The 8627-nt window shown below is 48.2% G+C and overlaps 1 non-coding gene across 1 annotated transcript; it reads left to right on the top strand.

Moving 5' to 3' along the window:
* Window positions 1-6611: 6611 nt before the first annotated feature.
* On the top strand, window positions 6612-6686 carry Trnat-ugu. Its single transcript has one exon. It is a non-coding gene; the product is annotated as a tRNA-Thr (tRNA).
* Window positions 6687-8627: the final 1941 nt, after the last annotated feature.

The raw sequence follows: 8627 nt of genomic DNA on the forward strand, positions 1-8627 counted from the left end.
CACATTGACACCGGTGTGTCAGACCCACCATACTTGCTCCGGACACTGCGAGAGGGCTGTACAAGCAATGATCACACGCACGGCACAGCGGACACACCAGGAACCGCGGTGTTGGCCGTCGAATGGCGCTAGCTGCGCAGCATTTGTGCACCGCCGCCGTCAGTGTCAGCCAGTTTGCCGTGGCATACGGAGCTCCATCGCAGTCTTTAACACTGGTAGCATGCCGCGACAGCGTGGACGTGAACCGTATGTGCAGTTGACGGACTTTGAGCGAGGACGTATAGTGGGCATGCGGGAGGCCGGGTGGACGTACCGCCGAATTGCTCAACACGTGGGGCGTGAGGTCTCCACAGTACATCGATGTTGTCGCCAGTGGTCGGCGGAAGGTGCACGTGCCCGTCGACCTGGGACCGGACCGCAGCGACGCACGGATGCACGCCAAGACCGTAGGATCCTACGCAGTGCCGTAGGGGACCGCACCGCCACTTCCCAGCAAATTAGGGACACTGTTGCTCCTGGGGTATCGGCGAGGACCATTCGCAACCGTCTCCATGAAGCTGGGCTACGGTCCCGCACACCGTTAGGCCGTCTTCCGCTCACGCCCCAACATCGTGCAGCCCGCCTCCAGTGGTGTCGCGACAGGCGTGAATGGAGGGACGAATGGAGACGTGTCGTCTTCAGCGATGAGAGTCGTTTCTGCCTTGGTGCCAATGATGGTCGTATGCGTGTTTGGCGCCGTGCAGGTGAGCGCCACAATCAGGACTGCATACGACCGAGGCACACAGGGCCAACACCCGGCATCATGGTGTGGGGAGCGATCTCCTACACTGGCCGTACACCACTGGTGATCGTCGAGGGGACACTGAATAGTGCACGGTACATCCAAACCGTCATCGAACCCATCGTTCTACCATTCCTAGACCGGCAAGGGAACTTGCTGTTCCAACAGGACAATGCACGTCCGCATGTATCCCGTGCCACCCAACGTGCTCTAGAAGGTGTAAGTCAACTACCCTGGCCAGCAAGATCTCCGGATCTGTCCCCCATTGAGCATGTTTGGGACTGGATGAAGCGTCGTCTCACGCGGCCTACACGTCCAGCACGAACGCTGGTCCAACTGAGGCGCCAGGTGGAAATAGCATGGCAAGCCGTTCCACAGGACTACATCCAGCATCTCTACGATCGTCTCCATGGGAGAATAGCAGCCTGCATTGCTGCGAAAGGTGGATATACACTGTACTAGTGCCGATATTGTGCATGCTCTGTTGCCTGTGTCTATGTGCTTGTGGTTCTGTCAGTGTGATCATGTGATGTATCTGACCCCAGGAATGTGTCAATAAAGTTTCCCCTTCCTGGGGCAATGAATTCATGGTGTTCTTATTTCAATTTCCAGGAGTGTATTTCACAATAAAAGTCAAGCCCCGATGCACAATTAGGAAATTTGGGATATCACAAATCATTAGAACATTGTCACATGTGTATGTAAAGTACACACATCAAAAAAAGTTTTGCATCACCCCGGTTCCCAGAAGTCCTGAAGACAGACATCGACTGTGGATATTGTGTCACAGACACAGTCCCTTTGACTGTTCAGAGACGTCACTCAACCCGCCCAAAGATATAAACAACCATGATTGAGCAGCGCCTATTAGACGTAGGGGGTCAGACAGCCTATCAGTTCCAGTCATTCTACCGGAAGGAGGTGCACGGCTTGTGTTGTCTGCAGTTCGACCGTGTCCGCATTGCTACTCTGTGCCAAGAATGGCTCTCAACAAGGGAAATGTACAGGCGTCTCGCAGTGAACCAAAACGATGTTGTTCGGACATGGAGGAGATACAGAGAAACAGGAACTGTCGATGACATGCTTCGCTCAGGCCGCCCAAGGGCTACTACTGCAGTGAGTGACCGCTACCTACGGATTATGGCTCGGAGGAACCCTGGCAGCAACGACTCCATGTTGAATAACACTTTTCGTGCAGCCACACGACGTCGTGTTACGACTCAAACTGTGCGCAATAGGCTGCACGATGCGCAACTTCACCCTCGACGTCCATGGCGAGGTCCATCTTTGCAACCACGACACCATGCAGTGCGGTACAGATGGGCTCAACAACGTACCGAATGGACCGCTCTGCATTGGCATCACGTTCTCTTCGCCGATGAGTGTCGCGTATGCCATCAACCAGACAACCATCGGAGACTTGTTCGAAGACAACGCAGCGAGGCTGAACGCCTTAGACGCACTGTTCAGCGAGTGCAGTAAAGTGGAGGTTGGCTGCTGTTTTGGGGTGGCATTATGTGGGGTCGACGTACGCCGCTGGTGGTCATGGAAGGCGCCGTAACGGCTGTACGATACGTGAATGCCATCCTACGACTGATAGTGCAACCATATCGGCAGCATATTGGCGAGGCATTCGTCTTCATGGACGACAATTCGCGCTCCTATCGTGCACATCTTGTGAATGACTTCCTCAAGATGACAGCATCGCTCGATTAGTGTGTCCAGCATGTTCTCCAGACATTAACCCTACCTAACACGCTTGGGTTAGATTGAAAAGGGCGCTTTATGGACGGCGTGACCCACCAACCACGCCGTTGAGGAGTGGGACATTCTGAACGAACAGTACGCTGATGAACTTGTGGATAGTATGCCACGACGAGTATAGGCATGCATCAATGCAAGACGATGTGCTACTGGGTATTAGAGGTACCAGTGTGTACAGCAATCTGGACCACAACCTCTAAAGATCTCGCTGTATGATAGTACAACATACAATGTGTGGTCTTAATGAGCAATAAAAAGGGCGGAATTATGTTTACGTTGACCTCTATAACAGTCTTCTGTACAGGTCCCGGAACTCGGGGAACCGAGGTGATGCAAAACTTTTTTTCATGTGTGTGTAAGAAGTGTACAACAAAGCAACTTGTCTGATATTTGTTTAGCACATATCAATGTTTTCGTCACGGAAACGTAATACAATGACGTGCCGAAAAATGCATATTAATCCAAATGTAAAAGACTACTCTGCAATTTGCACTTCAGGTCCTGATAGAGGGTTCATCGAATCACTGCGTATTTATCTAGCGTTACACTCTGGAACAGCGCGCGGGAAAAACGAACCCTTAAATATCTCCGTAGGAGCTCTGATTTCTCTTATTTTATTACGATTATAATTTCACCCTAAGCTGATAGACGCCAACACAAAATGTTCGCATTCAGAGGACAAAGTTGGAAATTGAAATGTTGTGAAAAGATCTCGCCACATCGATAAACACCATAGCTCATGTATCATCCCCATGAAACTCTCCCCCTGCTTTGCGACAGTCCAAAACGAGCTGCCCTTCTTTGAATTTTTCGATGTTCTCCATCAATCCCGACTGGTAAGGATCCCATACCAGACACAGCTGTACTCGAGCAGGGGATAGGTAGGTGTAGCGTAGGCAGTCTCTTTAACGGACTTGTTGCATCTTCTAATGTTCTGTCAGTAAAATTCAGCCTTTCGTTCGCCTCCCCCACAACATTATCTATGTGATCTTTTCGATGTAACTTGTTCGTAATTGTCATCCCTAGGCATTTAGTTGAGCTGACAGCCTTTACACTTGTGTAGTATATCGTGTAACCGAAATTTAACGGATTCATTTTAGGAGCCATGTGGATTACCTCACACTTTTCATTATTTAGAGTCAATTGCCAGTTTTCGCACGAAACAGATGTCTTGTCTAAATCGTTTTTGAGTTGGTTTTGATCTTTTGATGACTTTAATAGCCGGCAAATGACAGCATCAGCTGTAAATAATCTAAGAAGGTTGCTCAGATTGTCCCCTAAATCTTTTACATAGATTAGGTGCAGCACAGGCCTGCAACACTTCCTTGGCCAACGGCAGATATCACTTCTTTTTTACTCGACGACTTTCCGTCAGTTACTACGAACTGTGACCTCTCTGACAGGGCCGGCCGGAGTGGCCGAGCGGTTCTAGGTGCTACAGTCTGGAACCGCGCGACCGCTACGGTCGCAGGTTCGAATCCTGCCTCGGGCATGGATATGTGTGATGTTCTTAGGTTAGTTATGTTTAACTAGTTCTAAGTTCTAGGGGACTGATGACCTCAGAAGTTAAGCCCCGTAGTGCTCAGAGCCATTTGAAACATTTGAACTCTCTGCCAGGAAGTCACGAATCCAGTTGCAAAACTGAGACGGTATTCCTCAGGCACGCAGTTTGTGTGTGGTAATTATTAACAGAGATTCACAATTCACTGTGAATGAATCACATTTATTTATGTAGTCAAGTTTTCGTGCCAGTACCAAGAAAAATAGAAGCATATACAATTTATAACTGAGGTATATAAAAAGGAAGGCTTTGCCACAGTGGATGGACCGGTACCCGTCAGGTCACTGCAGTTAAGCACTGTCGGGCGTGACCGGCACTTGGATGGGTGACCATCCGGGCCGCCATGCGCTGTTGCCATTTTTCTGGGTGCACTCAGCCTCGTGATTCCAATTGAGGAGTTATTCGACCAAATAGTAGTGGATCCAGTCAAATAAAACCATCGTAACCACCGGGACAGCGGTGTGCTGACCACATGCCCCTCCTATCAGAGTCCTCAACTCAGGATGACGCGGCGGTCGGATGGTCCCGATGGACCACTTGTGGCCTGAAGATGGAGTTCTTAGTGCTTATGTAAAAAGGAAGTTATACACTGATCAGCCAGAATATAATGACCACAAGCCCACTATCGATATAAACCCGTCCTGGAGATAACAGTGTCACGTGGCGAGAAATTACTGCTAGCCTTATCCCCCCCCCCCCCACCTGTCCCAAACACACATTGCGTGGAGTATCAGTTAGGGAGCTGTCCATTTGTAGAACGGGGAAAGCGCGCAATCTGAGTTCGACCGAGGCTAGATTGTGATGGTCTTCAGGGTCAGCATGAGCATTTTGGAAACTGCACGACTAGTCAAGCGTTCAAGGAGTGCTATAGTGAGTGTCTTCAGCTTGTGGCCGAACCGAGGTGAAACCACATCCACACGTCATGTTGTTGGGTGGCCACCCTTCATTACAAATTTGGACGCCGTACGCTGGGCAGACTGGTAAACAGGACCAGCGGCGAACTGTGGTGGAACTATCATCAGTCTTTAATCCCTGGCAGAGTACAAGTGTGTCTGAACACACAGTGCACCAAACACTCCTAAAGATGGGACTCCGCAGCCGACGACCCATGCATGTGCCAATGTTAACCCGTGACATTGGCAACTGTGACTGAAACAGGCACATGACCACTGGCGCTGGACTTTGGCACAGTGGCAGAGGATTGCATGCTTTGATGAACCCTGATACTTTCTTCATTATGCCACGAGTCAGTCGACTTCCAGTGGAACAGCTCCTCGACACCGTACTGCGGGGCGGAGACAAACTGATGGTGGCTCCAATAAGCTCTGGGAAACTTTCACGTGGACATCCATAGGTCTAGTGCATGCAAGGCACCATGACGGCCAACGAGTGTGGTACACTGGTTCCATACCACATACACCCCTTTATCATGATCGTGTTTCCCGCCGGCAGCGGCATTTTTCAACAAGATAATGCGCCATGTTACAAGGCCAGGAGTGCGATGCAGTGGTTCGAGGAACACAATAGCGAGTTCCAATTAATGTCCTGGCCTCCAACTCGCCTGATGGAAACACTTCTGCCATCTTACATCATCGCCCCCTCCCTGCTATTTACGGGAATCATGTGATTTGTGTGTGCAGATGTTGTTCCAGCTCCTTCCAGCGACCTACCAAGGCCTCCTTACTTCCATGCCACGACACATCGCCGCTGTCATCCGTGCCAAAGATGGACATACCAGCTGTTAGGTAGGTTGTCATAATGTTCTGGCTGATCAGTCTATATTACACATATGAGAGACATGGCACATAATTCCACACAAGCTATTCTCAATATCTAAATGACCTATAGTGGTTTTCACCATTTAATAAGAGATCCTATACAGTCAAAACAGCTTCTGATTTTCAGTGCACTCTGATCGTTCAACAGATCTTTGGAATGATAAAAAATGTTTATTTACGTATTTGGAATATTCTAAGACGGAATTAGAATTATATTAATACCTGCTGTTGACGGGTGTTGATATATATCAACGGGCAGAGGTGAAAATTTCTGCCCTGACCTTGGACTCGAACCCAGGATCTCCTGCTTACATGGCAGACGCTCTATCCATCTGAGCCACCGAGGGCACAGAGGATAGCGCGACTGCAGGGACTATCTGGCGCACGCCTTCCGTGAGACCCACATTCTCACCTTGTATGTCCACACACTACGTCCGTAGTGTCCCACTCCAACACACTCATTACTCGTGAAAGACATGTCCGAAAGAACAGACACCATATCCATATATGTATATACCTCTGGCAATAACAGCCATGACGCTCTTCTTTTGTGCGGATGCACACACATTCCCCGGACTGTTACGGGGCTCGGTAAGAATGTCTTCCACGAGTAATGAGTGTGTTGGGGTGGGAAACTACGAACGTAGTGTGTGGACATACAAGGTGAGAATGTCGGTCTCACGGGAGACGTGCGCGAGATAGTCCCTGCAGTCGCGCTATTATCTGTGCCCTCGGTGGCTCATATGGATAGAGCGTCTGCCATGTAAGCAGGAGATCCCGGGTTCGAGTCCCGGTCGGGGCACACACTTTCACCTGTCCCCGTTGATATATGTCAACCCCTTCAGCAGCTGAAGTTATTAATATAATTCTAATTTCGTTCTAGACGGCTGCAAGTCATCGGACATGTCCGAAAGAACAGACACCATATCCATATAAGTAATTCTTCTAAGAGGGTTTTTTAGCCCTTGTAAGCTTTATGTAAAATTTCCATGTTAAGTAAAGATGAAGGAGGAAAAGTGTGTTCGTCGATTTTGAAATAACTGCAGAAGTTGATTTATATAAATTTTCAACTTCTTTCATGAGCAGGAACCCACAGAAGTGGGCCTAAAGTGCCCTCCCTGTCCGGTTTGTATAAAAACTCGTACATACATTACACTGAATTTTATATGCCCAGATTTGAGAAATTTGAGATTTGTAGGCTTCTCATCGTGTGCAACGAGCAGCTTGGTAACAATATTTCTCTTGTAAGGTTGTACTAAGATGAGGGGAAATGGGAAAACACCAAAGTTGTGTAGGAAAAAATTGGATCAAAGTGGGCGAAAAATTGCCAAGAATAAATGTGCTACCAAGTTCCTTTCGACGTCAATCTCCGCCTGCAACGAAGAAAAAAGCTCTCGTTTTAAGAACATGTGGAGAAGAGACAGAAACACCGTAAGTAAATTGTACTGCACGTCTATAAGGAAATACTATTTTCATCTATAAATCCTGAATGCTCTACATGAAGGATAGTTGGTAAGCTTCCGTGTAGTCTTTCCAGGCGATATACATAGGAGGAACAAACAAATCGGTTAACTCTAGTAGGAATTCCGCTCTCGGAATTTTAAGAGTAAACAGCGTGGAACGTGCGCAGAATTTCTAAAAGTGCAAAGTGATAACTAGCATTTCAGATATTCTGAGCTTGCGTTTGGACGTTCACCAATGAGATAGCAGAACGGCACCTACGTCAAATGCATGCCATCTCCCTCCAGTACAGTGTCACGAGGCGCCATATTGGCTTCCAGTTGGATCCCATATTTACATTAATGTTTAAAAAAAAATGGAACTCCTTGAATGACTAGAGATAAAACATTCATATTCACAGGACGTGTACATTAGTATGTTCTGCAGAAATGATTAGCATTTCAGTCGCCTCGGTTCAGCACGTGTCCTGTTACCTAGTAGGCATGGTGTCTGAAATGGGTCCTAGTAATTTGTTCCATGCGTCATGGCACCAATGCTTATAAGGCGCGAATGGCGCCCTGTGGTATAACCATCCATGCCCCATTCACCTGGTTCCGAAGTTCATCTATGGTGACTGGCATTGGGTCACAGCACTGTACCTGTCATTTCACCGTAAACCAAACATTTTCGACTGGCGACAAGTCTGGTGATCTGGCGGCCCAGGACAAATGGCTTACATCCTGGGACACCAAGAGGGCACATGTTCATGCAGCAACGTGTCGTCGTGCATTGTCTTGTTGAAAAATGGCGTCAGGGGTGTTGTGCAGAAAGAGTATGGCAACAGCTCGCAGGATGTCATTCACGTAAATCACACTGGTCACAGTACCGTGGACTCGCGCCAGATATGGTTTGTGGTTGTACCCAACAGCACCCCACACCGTAAGACCATGAGTTGGTGCTGTATGTCTTGTGCAAATGCTGATGCCGCTCCCCTATCTGTGGCGAACCAAAATGCGGTCTTCATTTTCAAACAAACAGAACCTGAATGCCTCCGAAAGCACTATCTGATCCCATTCCTATCGCCAGTGACGTCTTTCCATACACCAGTGCCGTCTATAACGTTTCTGCAGATTTGTCAAAGGTAGACAGAGAAGTGGCAGCTAACTCGAAATATAGATAAATGTAAATTAATGCAGATAGATAGGAAAAACAATCCTGTAATGTTTGAATACTCCATTAGTAGTGTAGCGCTTGACACAGCCACGTCGATTAAATATTTGGGCGTAACATTGCACAGCGATAT

This window comes from Schistocerca americana, chromosome 9 (genome assembly GCF_021461395.2).
Source record: "Schistocerca americana isolate TAMUIC-IGC-003095 chromosome 9, iqSchAmer2.1, whole genome shotgun sequence".
Classification (NCBI taxonomy): domain Eukaryota; kingdom Metazoa; phylum Arthropoda; class Insecta; order Orthoptera; family Acrididae; genus Schistocerca; species Schistocerca americana.